This window comes from Pseudophryne corroboree, chromosome 6 (assembly GCF_028390025.1).
Source record: "Pseudophryne corroboree isolate aPseCor3 chromosome 6, aPseCor3.hap2, whole genome shotgun sequence".
In the NCBI taxonomy this organism is placed as follows: domain Eukaryota; kingdom Metazoa; phylum Chordata; class Amphibia; order Anura; family Myobatrachidae; genus Pseudophryne; species Pseudophryne corroboree.
In genome coordinates this window covers 205,743,329-205,767,611 of record NC_086449.1, presented here as the reverse complement: position 1 = coordinate 205,767,611, position 24,283 = coordinate 205,743,329, and the positions used below count along the sequence as shown (strand labels likewise).

The window sequence follows — 24,283 nt, the reverse complement described above, 5'->3', positions numbered from 1 at the left end:
CCCTAAACCTGTACTTGAAAAAGTTCAAATTCAAGATGGAATTGCTCCGGGCGGTGATCTCCAGTCTGGAAGGGGGGGATTTTATGGTGTCACTCGACATAAAGGATGCATACCTTCATGTCCCCATATATCCTCCTCATCAGGCGTACCTGAGATTCGCTGTACAGGACTGTCATTACCAGTTTCAGACGTTGCCGTTTGGGCTTTCAACGGCCCGAGGATTTTCACCAATGTGGCGGAGATGATGGTGCTCCTGCGCAGGCAGGGAGTCACAATTATCCCATACTTGGACGATCTCCTGATAAAAGCAAGATCGAGAGATCAATTGCAGAGGAGCGCGTCGCTCTCCCTGAGAGTGCTACAACACCACGGTTGGATTCTCAATCTGCCAAAGTCACAATTGATTCCAACGACTCGACTATCATTCCTAGACATGATTCTGGACACGGATCAGAAGAGGGTTTTTCTCCCGATGGATAAAGCCCAGGACCTCCAGAACATGGTCAGAGACCTGCTAAAACCAAAAAGAGTGTCTGTTCATCAATGCACTCGTGTTCTGTGGAAAGTGGTGGCAGCCTACGAGGCCATCCCCTTCGGCAGGTTTTCATGCAAGGACGTTTCAGTGGGACCTCCTGGACAAGTGGTCCGGGTCCCATCTACAAATACATCAGAAGATTAGCCTGTCCCCCCCAGGGCCAGGGTGTCTCTCCTGTGGTGGCTGCAAAGTGCTCACCTTCTAGAGGGTCGCAGGTTCGGCATTCAAGACTGGGTTCTGGTGACCACGGACGCGAGCCTCCGAGGATGGGGAGCAGTCACACAAGGAAGAAATTTTCAGGAGCTATGGTCAAGCCAGGAGGCTTGTCTACACATCAACGTCCTGGAGTTGAGGGCCATATACAACGGCCTACGACAAGCGGAGAATCTTCTTCGCGACCTACCGGTTCTGATTCAATCGGGCAACGTCACAGCCGTGGCTCATGTAAACCGCCAAGGCGGGACAAGGAGCAGAGTGGCAATGGCAGAAGCCACCAGGATTCTTCGCTGGGCGGAAAATCACGTAAGCGCTCTGTCAGCGGTCTTCATTCCGGGAGGGGACATCTGGGAAGCAGACTTCCTCAGCTGACACGATCTCCATCCAGGAAAGTGGAAACTTCATCAAGAAGTTTTTACAGAGATAACAAGTCTTTGGGGAATTCCTCACATAAACATGATGGCGTCCCGCCTCAACAAGAAGCTTCGGAGGTATTGTGCCAGGTCAAGGGACCCTCAGGCGGTAGCGGTGGACGCCCTGGTGACTCCATGGGTGTTTCAGTTGGTCTATGTATTCCCCCCTCTTCCTCTCATCTCAAAAATATTGAGAATCATAAGACAAAAAAGAGTGAAAACAATACTCATTGTTCCAGATTGGCATCGAAGGGCCTGGTATTCAGATCTTCAGGAGATGCTCACAGAAGATCCATGGCCTCTTCCTCTCAGCCACTTTCTACAGACAGGAGTGGATATGGGCCTAAAATTAGGCTCCATTAAGGTACAGATTTCGGCCCTGTCTATTTTCTTTCAGAAGGAATTGGCTTCTCTCCCAGAAGTCCAGACTTTTGTAAAGGGAGTGCTGCACATCCAGCCTCCTTTTGTGCCCCCAGTGGCACCATGGGACCTTAACGTGGTGTTACGGTGCCTGAAGTCTCACTGGTTTGAACCTCTTCAAACGGTTGAATTAAATTTTCTCACTTGGAAGGTGGTTATGTTGTTGGCCTTGGCAGCTGCAAGGCGAGTGTCTGAATTGGCGGCCTTGTCTCACAAGAGCCTCTATTTGATTTTCCATGAGGATAGGGCAGAGTTGAGGACTCGTCCTCAATTTTTGCCTAAGGTGATTTCTTCATTTCACATGAACCAACCTATTGTGGTGCCTGTGGCTACGGATGACTTGGAGGATTCCACGTCCCTGGATGTAGTCAGGGCCTTAAAAATCTATGTAGCCAGGACGGCTCGGGTTAGGAAAACAGAAGCACTGTTTGTCCTGTATGCAGCCAACAAAGTTGGCGCTCCTGCTTCGAAGCAGACTATTGCTCGCTGGATCTATAACACGATTCAGCAGGCTCATTGTACGGCAGGATTGCCGTTACCAAATTCGGTAAAGGCCCATTCCACTAGGAAGGTGGGCTCTTCTTGGGCGGCTGCCCGAGGCGTCTCGGTTTTACGGCTTTGCCGAGCAGCTACCTGGTCGGATTCAAACACTTTTACAAAGTTCTATAAGTTTGATACCTGGCTGATGAGGACCTTGCGTTTGCTCAGTCGGTGCTGCAGAGTCGTCCGCACTCTCCCGCCCGGTCTGGAGCTTTGGTATAAACCCCATGGTCCTTACGGAGTCCCCAGCATCCTCTAGGACGTAAGAGAAAATAAGATTTTAAACCTACCGGTAAATCTTTTTCTCCTAGTCCGTAGAGGATGCTGGATGCCCGTCCCAGTGCAGACAAATTCTGCAAGGCTTGTATATAGTTGTTGCTTACATAAGGGTTATGTTACAGTTGAGATCAGTCTTTAGCTGATACTGTTTTGTTCATACTGTTAACTGGTTGCGTATATTCCAGGTTATACGGTGTGGATGGTGTGGGCTGGTATGAATCTTGCCCTTAGATTAACAAGATCCTTTCCTCGTATTGTCCATCTCCTCTGGGCACAGTTTCTCTAACTGAGGTCTGGAGGAGGGGCATAGAGGGAGGAGCCAGTGCACACCCATTCTAAAGTTCTTTATAGAGCCCATGTCTCCTGCGGAGCCCGTCTATACCCCATGGTCCTTACGGAGTCCCCCCTCGCTAAATCCTGCGTTTGCCCCTGGTACAAGTGGCACTGACCCCCTACCCCGATACAAGCATCACTGTGTGTGTGTGTGTGTGTGTGTGTGTGTGTGTGTCCCTTCAGTACAAGCAGCATTGTGTACCTTGGGTAGCAGCAGGTCCCCTTCTCATCAGCGCGGGCTGCAGCGTGTCCCCTTTTCTGGTTTTTGTGGGATCGAGATGTTAGGCAACAGCATCAGAGAGGGGAAGGAAAAGTGAGAGGAGGGGCTGGATTGACTGGACTCCCCTTCATGCTAATACAGCCGCAGGTCTCTGTTTAAAAAAAAAAAAGTGGCAGAAACAACATGGGGGTGGAACAGACCAGTCTCCGCGTGCACCCGCCCCCCGGATTTGACAGTGCCTCCTGTCACCTCACCCACAGCCTGCTCCCCCCGCCACCCCTCCACACACACACACACAGTCTTTTACCCTCCCAGTCACCACACACACACACACACACACACACACACACACAGCGTGTTACTCCCCAAGTCACCACACACATACGTATGCACGCACACAACCTATTGCATCCCAGTCACCACACACACACACACAGCCTGTTACATCCCAGTCACCACACACACACACAGCCTGTCCCCTTCAGTCACCACCCTCCACACAAACTCATGCATACATACATAATTATAACCCAAATTTCTCATACGTCCTAGAGGATGCTGGGGACACTTCATAGACCATGGGGTATAGACGGGATCCGCAGGAGACATGGGCACTCAATTTCTATCTGAAGAGATTCAAATTCAAAATGGAATCTCTTCGGGCAGGGATCTCCAGTCTGGAGGGAGGAGATTTTATGGTATCAGTAGACATAAAGGACGCATACTTACACGTCCCCATTTACCCTCCGCATCAGGCGTACCTAAGGTTTGCGGTTCAGGATTGTCATTACCAATTTCAGACGTTGCCGTTTGGGCTTTCCACAGCTCCAAGGATTTCCACAAAAGTAATGGCGGAAATGATGGTCCTCTTGCGCAAGCAAGGAGTCACAATTATCCCGTACTTGGACGATCTCCTGATAAAGGCGAGATCAAGGGAGAAATTACTAGAACACGTTGCGCTCTCCCTGAAGATTCGACAGCAACATGGTTGGCTCCTAAATTTGCCAAAATCACAGTTGGTTCCGACAACGCGGCTGTCGTTCCTGGGCATGATTCTGGACACGGAGTTACAGAGAGTTTTTCTGCCGGTGGATTAAACTCTGGAAATCCAGAACATGGTAAAAGGGATTCTGAAACCGGCAAGGGTGTCGATTCATCAGTGCACTCGGTTGCTGGGAAAGATGGTGGCGGCCTACGAGGCCGTTCCGTTTGGCAGGTTTCATGCCAGGGTGTTTCAGTGGGACCTGCTGGACAAGTGGTCCGGGTCTCACCTGTTCATGCACGGGAAAATAGTCCTGTCTTCCAGGACCAGAATCTCTCTCCTGTGGTGGCTGCACAGTCCTCACCTTCTAGAGGGACGCAGGTTCGGGATCCAGGATTGGGTCCTGGTAACCACGGATGCAAGTCTCCGGGGATGGGGAGCAGTCACACAGGGGGAAAATTTCCAGGGAAAATGGTCAAGTCAGGAGGCTTGTCTGCACATAAACATTCTGGAGTTAAGGGCCATTTACAACGGCCTTCGACAAGCGGAAAATCTTCTTCAAGATCTGCCCGTCTTGATTCAGTCGGACAACATAACAGCAGTGGCGTACAAAGAGCAGAGCGGCAATGGCAGAGGCCACAAAAGTTCTCCGCTGGGCGGAAAAACATGTAAGCGCTCTGGCGGCAGTCTTTTTTTCCAGGAGTGGACATCTGGGAAGCAGACTTCCTCAGCAGACACGATCTCCATCCAAGGGAGTGGGGTCTTCATCAAGAGGTCTTCGCAGACGTGACAAGTTACTGGGGAATTCCTCATGTAGACATGATGGCGTCTTGCCTCAACAAGAAACTTCTGAGGTATTGTTCCAGGTCAAGGGACCCTCAAGCAATAGCGGTGGACGCCCTGGTGACACCGTGGGTGTTTCCGTCGGTCTACGTGTTCCTGCCGCTTCCACTCATCCCGAAGGTGATAAGGATCGTAAGAAGAACAAGAGTTCCGGCGATACTCATTGTCCCAGACTGGCCGAAGAGAGCCTGGTATCCGGATCTTCAGGAGTTGCTCATAGGAGATCCGTGGCCTCTTCCTCTACGAGAGGACCTGTTACAGCAAGGTCCGTGCGTGTTCCAGGACTTACCGCGTCTGCGTTTGACGGCATGCCGGTTGAACGCCGTATTCTAGCCCGAAAGGGGATTCCCAATGAAGTTATCCCCACTCTACTTCAGGCTAGAAAAGAAGAAACGTCGAAGCATTACCATCGTATTTGGAGAAAATATGTGTCTTGGTGTGAATCCAAGAAGGCCCCTACAGAGGAATTTCAGCTAGGGCGTTTTCTCCATTTTCTACAAGCTGGTGTGGATGCGGGCCTTAAGCTAGCCTCCATTAAGGTACAAATTTCGGCCTTATCAATATTCTTTCAAAAGGAATTGGCTTCCCTCCCTGAGGTTCAGACTTTCGTGAAGGGGGTGCTGCATATCCAGCCTCCTTTTGTGCCTCCGGTGGCACCGTGGAATCTCAATGTGGTGTTACGGTTCCTGCAATCTCCTTGGTTTGAACCTTTACGGAAGGTTGCGTTAAAATTCCTCACTTGGAAAGTGGTCATGTTGTTGGCCTTGGCGTCCGCAAGGCGAGTATCTGAGTTGGCGGCCTTGTCTCACAAGAGCCCCTATTTGATCTTCCATGAAGAGAGAGCGAAGTTGAGGACTCGGCAGCTGTTTCTGCCAAAGGTGGTTTCAACTTTTCACATGAACCAACCTATTGTGGTGCCAGTGGCTACTGGCGCCCTCGTGGACTCAAAGTCTCTGGATGTAGCCAGAATGGCTCAGATTAGGAAAACGGAGGCTCTGTTTGTCCTATATGCTCCCAATAAGATTGGGATACCGGCTTCCAAGCAGACTATTGCATGTTGGATCTGTGACACGATTCAACAGGCTCATTCTACGGCTGGATTGCCGTTACCGAAATCGGTTAATGCCCATTCTACCAGGAAGGTGGGCTCATCTTAGGCGGCTGCCGTGGGGTCTTGGCGTTACATCTTTGCCGAGCGGCTACTTGGTCGGGTTCGAACACTTTTGCAAAGTTCTACAAGTTTGATACCCTGGCTGATGAGCACCTCTTATTTGGTCAATCGGTGCTGCAGAGTCATCCGCACTCTCCCGCCCGGTCTGAAGCTTTGGTATAAACCCCATGGTCTATGAAGTGTCCCCAGCATCCTATAGGACGTATGAGAAAATAGGATTTTAATACCTACCGGTAAATCCTTTTCTCTTAGTCCGTAGAGGATGCTGGGCGCCCGTCCCTGTGCGGACTCTATCTGCAGTAGTGGTTGTAGATTTTGGTTGTGTTACACTATGGTTGTGTTTGGTTATAATCAGCCTGTTGCTGGTTTTTTGTTCATGCTGTTGACTGGGTTTACTTACAAATGCCATGTTGTACGGCGTGTTTGTGGTGTGAGCTGGTGTGTATCTCACCCTTAGTTTAAGAATAATATAAATCCTTTTCCTCGAAATGTCCGTCTCCCTGGGCACAGTTCCTATAACTGACGTCTGGAGAAGGGGCATAGAGGGAGGAGCCAGTTCACACCCAGTAAAAGTCTTAGAGTGCCCATGTCTCCTGCGGATCCCGTCTATACCCCATGGTCTATGAAGTGTCCCCAGCATCCTCTACAGACTAAGAGAAAAGGATTTACTGTTAGGTATTACAATCCTATTTTCTCATACGTCCTAGAGGATGCTGTGGACTCCAAAAGGACTATAGGGTATAGATGGGATCCGCAGGAGACATGGGCACTTTAAGACTTTAAATGGGCGTGAACTGGCTCCTTCCTCTATGCCCCTCATCCACACCTCGGTTAGATTCTGTGCCCAGAGGAGACTGGTTGCACACTAGGGGAGCTCTACAGAGTTTCTCTAGAAAATACTTTTGTTAGGTTTATTATTTTCAGGGAGCACTGCTGGCAACAGGCTCCCTGCTTCGTGGGACTGAGGGGAGAGAAGCAGACCTACTTCTGTGAGTTCAAAGGCTCTGCTTCTTAGGCTACTGGACACCATTAGCTCCAGAGGGTCTGATCACTTGGTGCGCCTAGCTGTTCTTTCCCGAAGCCGCGCTGCCGTCCCCCTCACAATAATGTTTCTCTGACGTCCTAGAAGAACCCCGACCCTGCACAAGGAAATAGAGTCGTGGTATGTCCCGCGTATAAAGGTATCTTTGATTTCTTAATTCTTTTCTCTGACGTCCTAGTGGATGCTGGGAACTCCGTAAGGACCATGGGGAATAGCGGCTCCGCAGGAGACTGGGCACAACTAAGAAAGATTTAGGACTACCTGGTGTGCACTGGCTCCTCCCTCTATGCCCCTCCTCCAGACCTCAGTTAGAATTTTGTGCCCGGCCGAGCTGGATGCACACTAATGGCTCTCCTGAGCTCCTTGAAAAGAAAGTATAATTTAGGTTTTTTATTTTCAGTGAGATCTGCTGGCAACAGACTCACTGCTACGAGGGACTAAGGGGAGAGAAGCGAACCTACCTGCTTGCAGCTAGCTTGGGCTTCTAGGCTACTGGACACCATTAGCTCCAGAGGGATCGAACACAGGCCCAGCCTCGGTCATCCGGTCCCGGAGCCGCGCCGCCGTCCCCCTTACAGAGCCAGAAGCAAGAAGACGTTCCTGGAAATCGGCGGCAGAAGACTTCGGTCTTCATCAAGGTAGCGCACAGCACTGCAGCTGTGCGCCATTGCTCCCCATGCACACCACACACTCCGGTCACTGATGGGTGCAGGGCGCTGGGGGGGGGGGCGCCCTGGGCTGCAATAATAGTACCTTGCTGGCAAAATAAACACATAATATAGTCATTAAGACTATATATGTGTAAAATCCCCTGCCAGATATACATATAAAAAAGCGGGAGAAGTCTGCCGGAAAAGGGGCGGGGCTATCTCCCTCAGCACACTGGCGCCATTTTCCCTCACAGCTCCGCTGGAAGGACGCTCCCCAGGCTCTCCCCTGCAGTTTCCAGACTACATAGGGTAAAAAAGAGAGGGGGGGCACTAAATTTAGGCGCAATCTGTGTAATATCAGCAGCTATAGGGGAAAAATCACTGTGGGTAGTGTGAATCCCTGTATATATAACGCTCTGGTGTGTGCTAGCATACTCTCTCTTTGTCTCCCCAAAGGACTTTGTGGGGTCCTGTCCTCAGTCAGAGCATTCCCTGTGTGTGTGCGGTGTGTCGGTACGGCTGTGTCGACATGTTTGATGAGGAGGCTTATGTGGAGGCGGAGCAGATGCCGATAAATGTGATGTCACCCCCTGCGGGGTCGACACCTGAGTGGATGGACATGTGGAAGGAATTACGCGACAGTGTCAACTCCTTACATAAAAGGTTTGACGACATAGCAGATGTGGGACAGCCGGCTTCTCAGCCCGCGCCTGCCCAGGCGTCTCAAAAGCCATCAGGGGCCCTAAAGCGCCCACTACCTCAGATGGCAGACACAGATGTCGACACGGATACTGACTCCAGTGTCGACGACGATGAGACTAGTTTACATTCCAATAGAGCCACCCGTTACATGATTACGGCAATGAAAAATGTGTTGCACATTTCAGATATTACCCCAGGTACCACAAAGTAGAGTATTATGTTTGGGGAGAAAAAGCTTTCAGTGGTTTTTCCCCCATCTGATGAATTAAATTAAGTGTGTGAAGAAGCGTGGGTTTCCCCCGATAAGAAACTGGTAATTTCTAAAAGGTTACTAATGGCGTACCCTTTCCCGCCAGAGGATAGGTCACGTTGGAAGACATCCCCTAGGGTGGATAAAGCGCTCACACGTCTGTCAAAAAAGGTGGCACTACCGTCTAAAGGAGCCTGCAGATAGAAAGCAGGAGGCTATCCTGAAGTCTGTATATACACACTCAGGTATTATACTGAGACCAGCTATTGCTTCAGAATGGATGTGCAGTGCTGCAGCTGCGTGGTCAGATTCCCTGTCAGATAACATTGATACCTTAGACAGGGACACTATATTGCTAACCATAGAGCATATTAAAGACGCAGTCTTATACATGAGAGATGCACAGAGGGATATTTGCCGGCTGGCATCTAAAATAAACGCAATGTCCATTTCTGCCAGGAGAGGATTGTGGACTCGGCAGTGGACAGGTGATGCTGATTCTAAAAGGCACATGGAAGTTTTGCCTTACAAGGGTGAGGATTTGTTTGGGGATGGTCTCTCGGACCTCATTTCCACAGCTACAGCTGGGAAATCAACATTTTTACCCATGTTCCCTCACAGCCGAAGAAAGCACCGTATTATCAGGTACAGTCCTTTCGGTCCCAGAAAGGCAAGCGGGTTAAAGGCGCGTCCTTTCTGCCCAGAGGCAGAGGTAGAGGGAAAAAGCTGCAGCATACAGCCAGTTCCCAGGAACAAAAGTCCTCCCCCGCTTCCTCTAAGTCCACCGCATGACGCTGGGGCTCCACAAGCGGAGCCAGGTACGGTGGGGGCCCGTCTCAAGTACTTCAGCGACCAGTGGGCTCGCTCACGGGTGGATCCCTGGATTCTACAGGTAGTATCTCAGGAGTACAAGCTGGAGTTCGAGACGTCTCCCCCTCGCCGTTTCCTCAAATCTGCCTTGCCGACAGCTCCCTCGGACAGGGAGGCAGTGCTGGAGGCAATTCACAAGCTGTATTCGCAGCAGGTGATAGTCAAGGTACCCCTCCTTCAACAAGGACGGGGTTACTATTCCACAATGTTTGTGGTACCGAAACCGGACGGTTCGGTGAGACCCATCCTAAATTTGAAATCCTTGAACACATATACGAAGGTTCAAGTTCAAAATGGAATCGCTCAGGGCGGTTATTGCAAGCCTGGACGAAAGGGATTACATGGTATCACTGGACATCAAGGATGCTTACCTCCATGTCCCCATTTACCCCCCTCACCAGATTTGTGGTACAGGACCTCAGATTTGTGGTACAGGACTGTCATTACCAATTCCAGACGTTGCCGTTTGGTCTGTCCACGGCACCGAGGGTATTTACCAAGGTATTGGCAGAGATGATGATACTCCTTCGAAAAAAAGTGAGTTATAATTATCCCGTACTTGGACGATCTCCTTATAAAGGCGAGGTCCAGGGAACAGTTGTTGATCGGAGTAGCACTGGCTCGGGAAGTGCTACAACAGCACGGCTGGATCCTGAACATTCCGAAGTCGCAGCTGGTTCCTACAACGCGTCTACTGTTCCTGGGGATGGTTCTCGACACAGAACAGAAAAAAGTGTTTCTCCCGGAGGAGAAGGCCAAGGAGTTGTCATCTCTAGTCAGAGACCTCCTAAAACCAAAACAGGTGTCGGTGCACCACTGCACGCGAGTCGTGGGAAAAATGGTGGCTTCTTACGAAGCAATTCCATTCGGAAGGTTCCATGCAAGGATCTTTCAGTGGGATCTGTTGGACAAGTGGTCCGGATCGCATCTTCAGATGCATCGGCTGATAACCCTGTCTCCAAGGGCCAGGGTGTCGCTGCTGTGGTGGCTGCAGAGTGCTCATCTTCTAGAGGGCCGCAGATTCGGCATACAGGACTGGGTCCTGGTGACCACGGATGCCAGCCTTCGAGGTTGGGGGGCAGTCACGCAGGGAAGAAACTTCCAAGGACAATGGTCAAGTCAGGAGACTTCCCTACACATAAATATTCTGGAACTAAGGGCCATTTACAATGCCCTAAGTCAGGCTAGACCCCTGCTTCAACACCAGCCGGTGCTGATCCAGTCAGACAACATCACGGCGGTCGCCCATGTAAACCGACAGGGCGGCACAAGAAGCAGGATGGCGATGGCAGAAGCCACAAGGATTCTCCGATGGGCGGAAAATCACGTGTTAGCACTGTCAGCAGTGTTCATTCCGGGAGTGGACAACTGGGAAGCAGACTTCCTCAGCAGACACGACCTCCACCCGGGAGAGTGGGGACTTCATCCAGAAGTCTTCAAAATGCTGGTAAACCGTTGGGAAAGACCACAGGTGGACATGATGGCGTCCCGCCTCAACAAAAAGTTGAAAAGATATTGCGCCAGGTCAAGGGACCCTCAGGCGATAGCTGTGGACGCTCTAGTGACACCGTGGGTGTACCACTCGGTTTATGTGTTCCCTCCTCTATCTCTCATACCCAAGGTACTGAGAATAATAAGAAGAAGAGGAGTAAGAACTATACTAGTGGTTCCGGATTGGCCAAGAAGAGCCTGGTACCCGGAACTTCAAGAGATGTTATCAGAGGACCCATGGCCTCTGCCGCTCAGACAGGACCTGCTGCTGCAGGGGCCCTGTCTGTTCCAAGACTTACCGCGACTGCGTTTGACGGCATGGCGGTTGAACACCGGATCCTAAAAGAAAAAGGCATTTCGGAGGAAGTTATTCCTACACTGATTAAAGCTAGGAAAGAGGTGACTGCAAACCATTATCACCGCATATGGCGGAAATATGTTGCGTGGTGTGAGGCCAGGAAGGCCCCAACGGAGGAATTTCAACTGGGTCGTTTTCGGCACTTCCTGCAGTCAGGAGTGACTATGGGCCTAAAATTGGGCTCCATTAAGGTCCAGATTTCGGCTCTGTCCAATTTCTTCCAAAAAGAACTGGCTTCACTGCCTGAAGTTCAGACTTTTGTTAAAGGAGTGCTGCATATTCAGCCCCCGTTTGTGCCTCCAGTGGCACCGTGGGATCTCAACGTGGTGTTGGATTTCCTAAAGTCGCATTGGTTTGAGCCACTTAAGACCGTGGAGCTAAAATACCTCATGTGGAAAGTGGTCATGCTGTTGGCCCTGGTGTCGGCCAGGCGTGTATCAGAATTGGCGGCTTTGTCATGTAAAAGCCCTTATCTGATTTTTCATACGGATAGGGCGGGATTGAGGACTCGTTCCCAATTCCTTCCTAAGGTGGTATCAGCGTTTCATGTGAACCAACCTATTGTGGTGCCTGCGGCTACTCGGGACTTGGAGGACTCCAAGTTGCTGGACGTAGTCAGGGCCCTGAAAATATATTTTTCCAGGACGGCTGGAGTCAGGAAAACTGACTCGCTGGTTATCCTGTATGCACCCAACAAGCTGGGTGCTCCTGCTTCTAAGCAGACTATTGCTCGCTGGATCTGTAGCACGATTCAACTTGCACATTCTGCGACTGGACTGCCGCATCCTAAATCGGTAAAAGTCCATTCCACGAGGAAAGTGGGCTCTTCTTGGGCGGCTGCCCGAGGGGTCTCGGCTTTACAACTTTGCCGAGCTGCTACTTGGTCGGGTTCAAACACTTTTGCAAGATTCTACAAGTTTGATACCCTGGCTGAGGAGGACCTTGAGTTTGCTCATTCGGTGCTGCAGAGTCATCCGCACTCTCCCGCCCGTTTGGGAGCTTTGATATAATCCCCATGGTCCTTATGGAGTTCCCAGCATCCACTAGGACGTCAGAGAAAATAAGATTTTACTCACCGGTAAATCTATTTCTCGTAGTCCGTAGTGGATGCTGGACGCCCATCCCAAGTGCGGATTGTCTGCAATACTTGTATATAGTTATTGCCTAACTAAAGGGTTATTGTTTGGAGCCATCTGTTTGAGAGGCTCAGTTGTTATTCATACTGTTCACTGGGTATAGTATCACGAGTTGTACGGTGTGATTGGTGTGGCTGGTATGAGTCTTACCCGGGATTTCAAATCCTTTCCTTATTGTGTCAGCTCTTCCGGGCACAGTTTCCTAACTGAGGTCTTGAGGAGGGGCATAGAGGGAGGAGCCAGTGCACACCAGGTAGTCCTAAATCTTTCTTAGTTGTGCCCAGTCTCCTGCGGAGCCGCTATTCCCCATGGTCCTTACGGAGTTCCCAGCATCCACTTTGGACTACGAGAAATAGATTTACCGGTGAGTAAAATCTTATTTTCCTCCCTCTCATGAATTGAACGCTTTTTTTGAAAAGGCTTGGGAATCTCCTGACAAGAGACTGCAGATTCCCAGGAGAATTGCTATGGCGTATCCTTTCCCCTCGCAGGATAGATTGCGGTGGGAATCATCACCCACATTGGACAAAGCCCTGGCACGTTTGTCCAAGAACGTGGCGCTACCGTCCCCTGACACGGCAGCCCTTAAGGATCCTGCGGATCGTAAACAGGAAACTACCTTAAAATCTATTTATGTTACTACCGGTACGCTACTCAGGCCGGCCGTGGCATCGGCATGGGTGAGTAGCGCTATTGAAAAGTGGGCAGATAACTTGTTATCTGACATAGACACCCTGGATAGGGACAGCGTAGTTTTGACCCTGGGTCACATCAGGGACGCAGCGGTTTATCTAAGGGACGCTGCAATTGATATTGGTATCTTGGGATCAAGGGCCAATGCCATGGCAATCTCGGCTAGGAGGGCATTGTGGACTCATCAGTGGAATGGTGATGCTGACTCTAAGAAGGCTATGGAGGCTCTGCCCTACAAAGGTGAAGTTTTGTTTGGTGAGGGCCTCGCGGACCTGGTTTCCACAGCTACCGCGGGTAAGTCTTCCTTTTTGCCTTTTGTCCCTCCACAGCAAAAGAAAACACCTCAGTACCAGATGTAGTTCTTTCGGTCGCATAAGTTCAGAAAAGGACGTGGTTCTTCCTTCCTCGCGGCCAGAGGTAGGGGAAGAGGTAAAAGATCCCCGGCTGGGGCAAGCTCCCAGGAACAGAAGTCCTCCCCGGCTTCAACCAAATCCACCGCATGACGCCGGGGCTCCGCTGCGGGAGTCTGCACCGGTGGGGGCACGTCTTCAACTCTTCAGTCAGGTCTGGGTTCGCTCGGACCTAGATCCTTGGGTGCTGGATACTGTGACCCAAGGATACAAGCTGGAATTCCAAGACATGCCTCCGCACCGATTTTTCAAATCGGCCTTACCAGTTTCTCTTCCAGAGAGAGAGGTAGTATGTGCTGCAATACAAAAGCTGTGTCAACAGCAAGTAATTGTCACGGTACCCCCGTCACAATGGGGAGACGGGTTTTATTCAACCCTGTTTGTGGTCCCGAAGCCGGATGGCTCGGTCAGGCCGATTCTGAACTTAAAATCCCTCAACCTTTATTAAAAAAAAAAAAAATTCAAGATGGAATCTCTCCGAGCAGTGATCTCCAGTCTGGAAGGGGGGGATTTTATGGTGTCGGTCGACATAAAGGATGCGTACCTACATGTCCCCATATATCCTCCTCATCAGGCGTACCTGGGGTTCGCTGTTCACGATTGTCACTACCAATTTCAGATGTTGCCATTTGGTCTTTCCACGGCCCGAGGATTTTCACCAAGGTAATGGCGGAAATGATGGTGCTCCTGCGCAAGCAAGGGGTCACAATTATCCCGTACTTGGACGATCTCCTGATAAAGGCGAGATCACAGGAGCAGTTACTGAAAAGCGTTGCGCTCTCCCTGCAGATCCTGCAACAGCATGGCTGGCTTCAAAATTTACAAAAGTCGCAGTTGATTCCGACAACTCGGCTATCGTTTTTGGGCATGATTCTGGACACCGACCTGCAGAGGATCTTTTTCCCGTTGGAAAAAGCTCAGGAAATCCAGAACATGGTCAAGGAACTTCTGAAACCGCCAAGAGTGTCGATTAATCACTGCACTCGAGTGCTGGGAAAAATGGTGGCTGCCTACGAGGCCATTCCGTTTGGCAGGTTCCATGCAAGAACATTTCAGTGGGACCTGCTGGACAAGTGGTCCGGGTCCCATCTGCAGATGCACCGGAAGATAAGCCTGTCCCCCAGGACCAGGGTTTCTGTCATGTGGTGGCTCCAACGTTCTCACCTTCTAGAGGGTCGCAGGTTCGGAATCCAAGATTGGATTCTGGTGACCACGGACACGAGTCTCCGAGGTTGGGGAGCGGTCACACAGGGACAAAATTTCCAGGGAAAACGGTCAGGCCAGGAAGCTTGTCTGCACATAAACGTGCTGGAGTTAAGGGCCATCTACAACGGCCTGCGGCAGGCGGAACATCTTCTTCGCGACCTGCCCGTCCTGATTCAGTCGGACAACATCACAGCCGTGGCGCACGTAAACCGCCATGGCGGAACGAAGAGCAGAGCGGCGATGGCGGAGGCCACCAAGATTCTTCGCTGGGCGGAAAAACATGCAAGCGCTCTGTCAGCGGTCTTCATTCCAGGAGTGGACAACTGGGAAGCAGACTTCCTCAGCAGACACGATCTCCATCCAGAAGAGTGGGGTCTTCATGAAGAGGTCTTTGCAGAAGTGGCAAGTCGTTGGGGACTTCCTCAAATAGACATGATGGCGTCTCGCCTCAGCAAGAAGCTTCAGACATATTGTTCCAGGTCAAGGGGCCCTCAAGCAATAGCAGTGGACGCACTAGTGACACCGTGGGTGTTTCAGTCAGTTTATGTGTCCCCTCCGCTTCCACTCATCCCAAAGGTATTAAGGATCATAAGAAGAACAAGGGTTCGGACGACACTCGTTGTTCCAGATTGGCCACGGAGGGCCTGGTATCCGGATCCTCAGGAATTACTCACAGGAGATCCCTGGCCTCTTCCTCTCAGAGAGGATATGTTACAGCAAGGGCCGTGTGTGTTCCAGGACTTACTGCGGTTGCGTTTGACGGCATGGCGGTTGAACCCCAAATCCTAGCTAGGAAGGGTATTCCCGGGGAAGTCATCCCCACTCTACTCAAAGCTAGGCTCCATTAAAGTGCAGATTTCGGCCTTATCGATTTTCTTTGAAAAAGAATTAGCCTCACTTCCAGAAGTGCAGACTTTCGTGAAAGGCGTACTACACATTCAACCTCCGTTTGTGGCACCATGGGACCTTAATGTGGTGTTACAGTTCCTTACGTCACATTGGTTTGAACCTTTACAAAAGGTAGAGTTGAAATTTCTCACTTGGAAGGTGGTCATGCTATTGGCCTTGGCGTCCGCAAGGCGGGTGTCCGAATTGGCGGCTTTGTCTCACAAAAGCCCCTATCTGGTTTTCCATGAGAACTCGTCAACAATTTCTACCAAAGGTGGTTTCTTCGTTTCACATGAACCAACCTATTGTGGTGCCTGTGGCTACTGAAGTCTTGGCTGATTCCAAGTCTCTTGATGTAGTCAGAGCTTTGAAAATTTATGTAGCCAGAACGGCTCGGTTTAGGAAGACAGAGGCGCTGTTTGTCCTGTATGCGGCCAACAAGGTTGGCGCTCCTGCTTCTAAGCAGACTATTGCACGCTGGATCTGTAATACGATTCAGCAGGCTCATTCTACAGCTGGTTTGCCGTTACCGAAATCGGTGAAAGCCCATTCCACTAGGAAGGTGGGCTCGTCTTGGGCGGCTGCCTGAGGTGTCTCGGCTTTACAGCTTTGCCGAGCAGCTACTTGGTAGGGGTCAAACACTTTTTTGCAAAGTTTTACAAGTTTGATACCCTGGCTGATGAGGACCTCCTGTTTGCTCAATCGGTGCTGCAGAGTCATCCGCACTCTCCCGCCCGGTTTGGAGCTTTGGTATAAATCCCATGGTCCTTTTGCAGTCCCCAGCATCCTCTAGGACGTATGAGAAAATAGGATTTTAATACCTACCGGTAGATCATTTTCTCTTAGTCCGTAGAGGATGCTGGGCACCCGTCCCAGTGCGGACTCTATCTGCAGTAATTGTATATAGTAATTGCTTAGGTTTCACAAAGGTTGTGTTTTGGTAAGGGTCAGCCTGTTGCTGATCTCGTTGGTTCACACTGTTAACTGTTTTTAGTGAAATGCCATGTGTACGGTGTGTTGTGGTGTGAGCTGGTATGTATCTCGCCCTTAGTTTAACAAAATCCTTTTCCTCAAAATGTCCGTCTCCTCTGGGCACAGCTCCTATAACTGAGGTCTGGAGGAGGGGCATAGAGGGAGGAGCCAGTTCACACCCATTTAAAGTCTTAAAGTGCCCATGTCTCCTGCGGATCCCATCTATATCCCATGATCCTTTTGGAGTCCCCAGCATCCTCTACGGACTAAGAGAAAAGGATTTACCGGTAGGTATTAAAATCCTATTGTTACCTCCATGTCCCCACAGAGGGATGCAGGCAAGGGACGGGTCACACAGAGATGATCACCTAAACCCAGCTAAAGTCGGGGTGTGGCTTAATCACGGACCCCCGTGACCACGCCCCTTTTTTCTAAAACCCCATGGTATGCTGCAGGCTGGAGAACGGGAGAGGAGGAGGCGGCGCTGGGCTGGAGTAAGACTCTGCCTGCCCACTGTGCCCAGCATCAGCATACCATGGGGTAGAGCAGGGTCGCAGCCCACAAAACTACTGCTGCCCGAGCTGAGCCGGCCCTTGCCTTGGCATTCATGCTCCGTTTGCCTATGGCAGGGGCCGGCTTTGCAACAAGGCTAGGGGGCTGGGGAGGGCGTGGGGGGCTGGAAGCAGAGACAGTGACACTCGGCTTCAGCCTGACATTCTGACAGTCAGTGCTGCTGCTGCCCAGCCGCTACACTAAATCACTGACTGAGTCAGTGAACTGATCCTTATCATCGCGGCTGCGGCGGAAGCACTGCTTTACAGGAGAGGACTCGGCTTCTTAAATGTGCGGCAGGCAGGTGTAGGGGGGCGATCGCCCTTTCTGCCCCCCTTTAAATCCGCCACTGCTTGTACATGAGTCCTTCCTGGGTGTGACCCGCTGAGACCCCTTTCAGACTGGCTGCAAAAACCTGGCATATTGCTGGGTTGGTGACATGTGCGGTGACGGTTCCGGCACCCGGAGATCATATTATCTCCTAGTGCCGCCTGTCTCTATAGTGTGAATGGGTGCCGGGTCGCATTGATTGCTAATTGCTGAACAATGATAATCTTATCTTGGTAGGCTGCAGATACAGAGCAGACACCCTCCTGCCCACTCTCCCTGTGCCAGTCCCGGCAGGCAGAACCCATGCAGTGGCTGCTCGTAGACAGAGTGCTGGAGCCCCGAACACCTGCTGCTCCCACTACTGCTGCAACACCCGTAGATGCAGTGCTCAGTAGAGCTGGCTGTACCTGTCTGAGCCCCCCTTACAGCTGCTACATATGGCTGTGTGATTGCAGCCTAACTCCCTGCTGGACACTCACTGTGCATTATTACGTTGAACTCTATGGGAGCTCTTCCTGTCCTCCTCCCAATGTCCGTGTACTGGTGGTTCAATGAGAGCACAGTTCCCTCGCAGGGGTCTCTGCAGTATCTCTGGATGTCACCTGGGAAGTTGTGGGCAATCGGTAGCATGGTATTGTCCATGGGCGTCAGCTGCTGACACCAGCGCTACTCTGGTCTCTTCCTGGACCTGGATTGGTCATCAAAGCTCAAGGCACGCGCCCCTACCATTGTTGTTTTCTTTGCAGTATTATTGGCCACTGTGTGGCCCCGCCCCCCAACTCCAGGCAGTGTCTGACTGTAAGAGATGAGGCAGCACTGTTACTGCCTTATCTCTCGTCTCAACCTGGAGTTCAAGGGAGCTGTGCAACTCTGCCGAACATTTAACCATAAAAATTATTACATTAATACTAGAGATGAGCAGGTTCGGATGTAACGGCAGAATTAACGCCAGTTCGGTTTTAGCCGGATTTTTCTTTTTGGCTATCCAAAACACGTGACGTCCGTGAGCCAATAAGATGCCGTTTTGATAACCGAGTAAATACGAGTAAAACCGAACCCGCTCATGTCTAATTAATACAGAGAACACTCTTTAAGTTATAAATATCTTCTATGTATTATTTTAATAATTTTAAAGTCAAAACTCTGGAATATGACAGGGGAGGCACTGCCTACCCTGACTGCACATCCCTGCAGCAAAGAGAGTATCATGTATTTCAATGTAATGGTGGGATTCGTAGATCAACATGTATCAAATGTTGAAAGCTGAATACCTGGAATACTTCACTCACTGTAAAATATAAATAAGTGTGTGTGTGTGTATAATTGTAAAGTGCAACGGAATATGCTGTGCTATATAAGAAACTAAATATATATATATATATCTATATACATGGTCGAGTCACATTATTATGACCACGTCCTACATTTGACTTTGGTGTCGCGTAGCCCATGAAGTATGTCACGTGTTGTGCGCTGGCTTGGTGAGTATATAAGGTGTGCGATAGGCCATCTGCACATATATCACTAGTTGCTGTCATGGGTAAAAGGGATGATTTGTCCAAGTTGCATAAAGGTATAATTATTGGCTTTCGGGACGAGTGTGGCAGTATTTCTGACACAGCGTAGTTTGTGAACTGTTTGTGTGCTGCTGTGGTGAAGGTGTATCGTGACTGGACAAATGGCACCATTGCAAATAACCGATGTGGAAACTGCAGAGCACCACATGCCATTGATGTGAGAGGTGAACATCTGCTATGAAGGTGCGTGAGGGCCGACCTTCATGCTACAGTGGAGCAGCTCACTGTCAAAATGAACCTGGGGGCTACCAGACGTGTGTCTAAAACGACAGTTCAGCCCGTCTAGCTGCTGACCGTGCTGCACACAGCGGTTACTGTGGCTATTAGCGGATGGTCTTAATAATGTGACTCGACCATGTATATATATATACACACACACACACACGTTATAGTATCTCTTATTAGAGGGTGACATGTCGATTCTCTCCCTTACAAAGAAGAGCTGAAATATTACTCCCTAGTCCCTCTGCACCAGAAATGTTTGCAACATCCTTCAGTTTGTCTCAAACACCACCTGCTCAACGCCTAGCCAGATTAAGCAGCAACTATCCCATTTTTGGTAAGCGGCTCGGTACACACTAGGCAATATGTTGTCTGATTCTGCGAATCGGACCGACGGGCACATAGGGTAGTGTGAGTGTGCTCCCGCCTGCCAACATCAGGGACGTCCCATCTTCTGTGCTGCAAGGCAGATGGGATGACCTGGCAGACAACAGCATGCAGCTGAATGCGGCTAATGAATGATATATTGCACGGTTCCGCGCTATATCGTTCAGTGTGTGCGGTTGAGCGATACATCGGTCCATTGTCCGTAATCCGGTATTGGCTAATGTGTACCCAGTTTAAGAGAGTGAGCCTGCACAGAAATTGTGTAGTGGAGCCTTGGCAGGGTAAAGAAGGAAAGTCCTAGTGTCTGATGCAGAGATGCTTGGAAGTTTGCTTTGCGGATGGATCTCACGGTGTTTAGCAACTGTGCATGCATTGAGGGCTGTATATACAGCTTTTAGCAGCTACGAGCTAGTCATAGTTGTACGCATCTCCGACACTTGTGGCTTGGCGAGTGTAACTAGGAAGCATCTGTGCGCTCACATGTAGGATAAGTGTTTCATAAGCGTGTAGACCATACAAGCCGACATCCTGGCTGCTCTCTCCGGGAGAGAGCAGCCAGGTCGGCTCAGCAGGGGGGCGGGGCGGGGTTATGACACGGATAGGGGGCGTGGCGGAGGCGGAACAGGGGAGGGGTTATCGCGGCACTTCATTTAAGCCATGCCCCCTGCTATGTAATGCCGCGATTACCGGTATTATACAGCAGGGGGCGTTGCTATGATGACGCGATTCAGCAAGAAACGCGTCATCAATTGCCCGGACCGCCCACTTTACTCACTAAGTGGGCGGCCGGGCAGGGGGGCCCCTAAAAAATCGTGAGACTTGCCTGCTCTACCGGGGGGAAGGGAGGGTCATCCGATTTTCGGGAGCCTCCCGCCCATTCCGGGAGAGTAGGCAAGTATGGTGTAGACAGAATTGTGGGCTACTCAGAGCAGGGACAAGCAGTCAGGGGAGGCAGTGCCTCCCCTGTGATTAATTATTAAAATAATACAAAGAAGATACTTATGACACATATTCTGTATCATAAGTATCTTTATTTAATTCTAATAATTTTCTTGCCTTAAATGACTTTGGGAGGCACTGATAGCAGTGCCTCCCATACATAATGGGAACAGGTACAGAGCGGGGGGCGGGGCCAAGCACTGAGCTGTAAAAGCCCATTGAAAAAGATGCTGAAAGCAGCACCGAAACAAGTGCCGCGCTCAGAGACGGATTAAGGGGGGGGGGGCACAGGTGCTCAGTACCCTGGGCCCCCCTCTCCCAAGGAGCCCCCAGCTGAAGAGTACATACCCACAGACAATTATACCCATTCCTCCTCCGGAGTTTGGAGCCGCTGTCAATAGTATCCCACCGCCTGAGTTTACACCCGCAGCTGATCCGCGGCTGATAGTGTGTCTCCCCGTCCCCCATGTCCGAGCTTACTGCCGTATCTGTACCGCTCAAACAGCCCAGATCTGTGGGATCGGAGCGTTGTTGCACGGCAGGAGGGAGAGCACGAACACCCACCCCGTGGTTGCATGCACAGAGCAGTGTGAGTGGAAGATCCGCAGTGCAGACTGGTTACATGCCCACTGTGCTCGGAGGAAGGGGCAGGATAACGGGGCACCCTGCACGCATCGGCTGCAGCTCTTTTTCCTCCTCAGTACCCGAGCAGCGGCTGCTGCTGAGAGGATGCTGCTCAGGAGCCAACACAGGAGGCTGGAGAGAGAGGGAGACAATGGGAGGCTACAGGGGAGACTCCTGAGACTGAGAGGTAAGAAAGACACTAATGTTAGCCCAGTAACCATTCTACCCCCTGCTCAGGACTACAGGACTGTCCAGGGTACCCATCTTGGCAGGAGGAGTGGGGGCAGGCCCCCTCTGTTTTAAGTGCCCTGGGCCCCCCCAAGGCTTAATCCAGCCCTGGCCTCGCTGACAGGGACACCACCCTTATTTCAGCGAGGCACCTGTGATTGGACAGCGGATCCAGTGCTGGATCCGCTATCCAATCACCCACACACTGCGCTGGAGGCGGCAGGTCCCGACGGTGACTGGCGTTGGGGGTAGCCGGGAGCAGCGGTGGCCCTGAAGTGAGTGTGGCTCTCCCCTGTCCTCCTCCGCCAGCTCCGTCCTCCCGCTCACAGCCAGCAGCAGCAGGTTAGTCAGTCTTTGTCTCTCTCTCTCTCCTTTTCCCCCTCCTGTGGATTAACAAAGTTTGCAAGTATAATTTTCATTTTTACAGGTACCCCTATCGGATTCTGCATGGACAAGTGGACGTGATCGGCGTGGGATGTTGGTAAGTAATCTCTCTCTCATTTTTACAGGTACCCCTATTGGATTCTACATGGACAAGTGGACGTGATCGGCATGGGATGTAGGTATGTGTGAGTGTGTAAGTGTGTTTTAATAAATTAGTACTGTCACAGTGTGTGTGTCTTGTTTTTATTTGGGTATTTTTTGTTGTTGTAGAACTACAGGTACCAGCGGGCCCGTTATTTCCCCGCATGCTGGTACTTGAGGTTCTCCAAGTACCAGCAAGCGGGGGAGGCTTGCTGGGCCTTGTAGTTCCACAACAAAAACAATATTTTTTTCTACACACTTATGGCTATCAGCCCGGCACCCACCGCCCAGGGGCGCTGGGGACAGCCTTGGGCTTCACCCTTGGTCCTTTTGTGCCTGGAGGGGGGGGGGGGGACTTCTTGATTTAAGGGGTCCCCACTCCTCCAGGGAACCCCGGCCAGGGGTGACTAGTTGAGGGGGTAATGCCATGGCTGCAGGGACCTACATAAATGTGTCCCCCAGCTGTGGCATTATGTCCCTGGCTAGTGGAGCCCGGTGCTGGTTTTAAAAATACGGGGGACTCCTACATCTTTTGTCCCCTGTATTTTTGGAACCAGGATCGGACTAAGAGCCCGGTGCTGCTTGTCTAAATACGGGGAACTCCCTGTCCAATTTTTTACCCAGTATTTAAACAACCAGGACCGGCTCAAAGAGCCCAAGGCTGGTTATACTTAGGAGGGGGGACCTCACGCACTTTTTTTCTCTGACGTCCTAGTGGATGCTGGGGACTCCGTAAGTACCATGGGGAATAGCGGCTCCGCAGGAGACTGGGCACAACTAAGAAAGATTTAGGACTACCTGGTGTGCACTGGCTCCTCCCTCTATGCCCCTCCTCCAGACCTCAGTTAGAATTTTGTGCCCGGCCGAGCTGGTTGCACACTAGGGGCTCTCCTGAGCTCTTAGAAAAGAAAGTATATTAAGGTTTTTTATTTTCAGTGAGATCTGCTGGCAACAGACTCACTGCTACGAGGGACTGAGGGGAGAAGAAGCGAACCTACCTGCTTGCAGCTAGCTTGGGCTTCTTAGGCTACTGGACACCATTAGCTCCAGAGGGATCGAACACAGGCCCAGCCTCGGTCGTCCGGTCCCGGCGCTGCGCCGCCGTCCCCCTTGCAGAGCCAGAAGCAAGAAGAACGTCCAGGAAATCGGCGGCTGAAGACTCCGGTCTTCATTAAGGTAGCGCACAGCACTGCAGCTGTGCGCCATTGCTCCCCATGCACACCACACACTCCGGTCACTGATGGGTGCAGGGCACTGGGGGGGGGGCGCCCTGGGCTGCAATAAGAGTACCTTAGCTTGGCAAAAAAACACATAATATAGTCAGTAAGACTATATATGTGTAAAATCCCCTGCCAAAAATATCCTGAAAAAAGCGGGAGAAGTCAGCCGAGAAGGGGGCGGGGCTATCTCCCTCAGCACACTGGCGCCATTTCCTCTCACAGCTCCGCTGGAAGGACGCTCCCAAGGCTCTCCCCTGCAGTTTCCAGGCTCAATAGGGTAAAAAAGAGAGGGGGGGGCACTAAATTTAGGCGCAAACTGTGTATTATAGCAGCTATAGGGGAAACATCACTGTGTGTAGTGTGAATCCCTGCATTATATAGCGCTCTGGTGTGTGCTGGCATACTCTCTCTCTCTCTCCCCAAAGGACTTTGTGGGGTCCTGTCCTTAGTCAGAGCATTCCCTGTGTGTGTCGGTACGGCTGTGTCGACATGTTTGATGAGGCTTATGTGGAGGTGGTGCAGGTGCCGATAAATGTGATGTCACCCCCTGCGGGGTCGACACCTGAATGGATGGACATGTGGGAGGAATTACGCGACAGTGTCAACTCCTTACATAAAAGGTTTGACGACATAGCAGATGTGGGACAGCCGGCTCCTCAGCCCGTGCCTGCCCAGGCGTCTCAAAAGCCATCAAGGGCTCTAAAACGCCCACTACCTCAGATGGCAGACACAGATGTCGACACGGATACTGACTCCAGTGTCGACGACGATGACACTAGTGTACATTCCAATAGAGCCACTCGTTATATGATTACGGCAATGAAAAATGTGTTGCACATTTCAGATATTACCCCAGGTACCACAAAAAAGGGTATTATGTTTGGGGAGAAAAAGCTACCAGTGGTTTTTCCCCCATCTGATGAATTAAATGAAGTGTGTGAAGAGGGCTTCCCCCGATAAGAAACTGGTAATTTCTAAAAAGTTACTAATGGCGTACCCTTTCCCGCCAGAGGACAGGTCACGTTGGGAGACATCCCCTAGGGTGGATAAAGCGCTCAC

The 24,283-nt window shown here is 50.9% G+C and overlaps 1 protein-coding gene across 1 annotated transcript in view; it reads right to left on the bottom strand.

Moving 5' to 3' along the window:
- LINS1 (lines homolog 1) overlaps window positions 1-24,283 on the bottom strand; it is a 134,283-nt gene that overhangs the window by 68,985 nt on the left and 41,015 nt on the right. The window contains exon 2 of the mRNA XM_063925670.1: window positions 2,939-3,107. The gene's annotated coding sequence lies outside the window, so the exon portion shown is untranslated. The remainder of the gene's footprint in view (window positions 1-2,938; window positions 3,108-24,283) is intronic.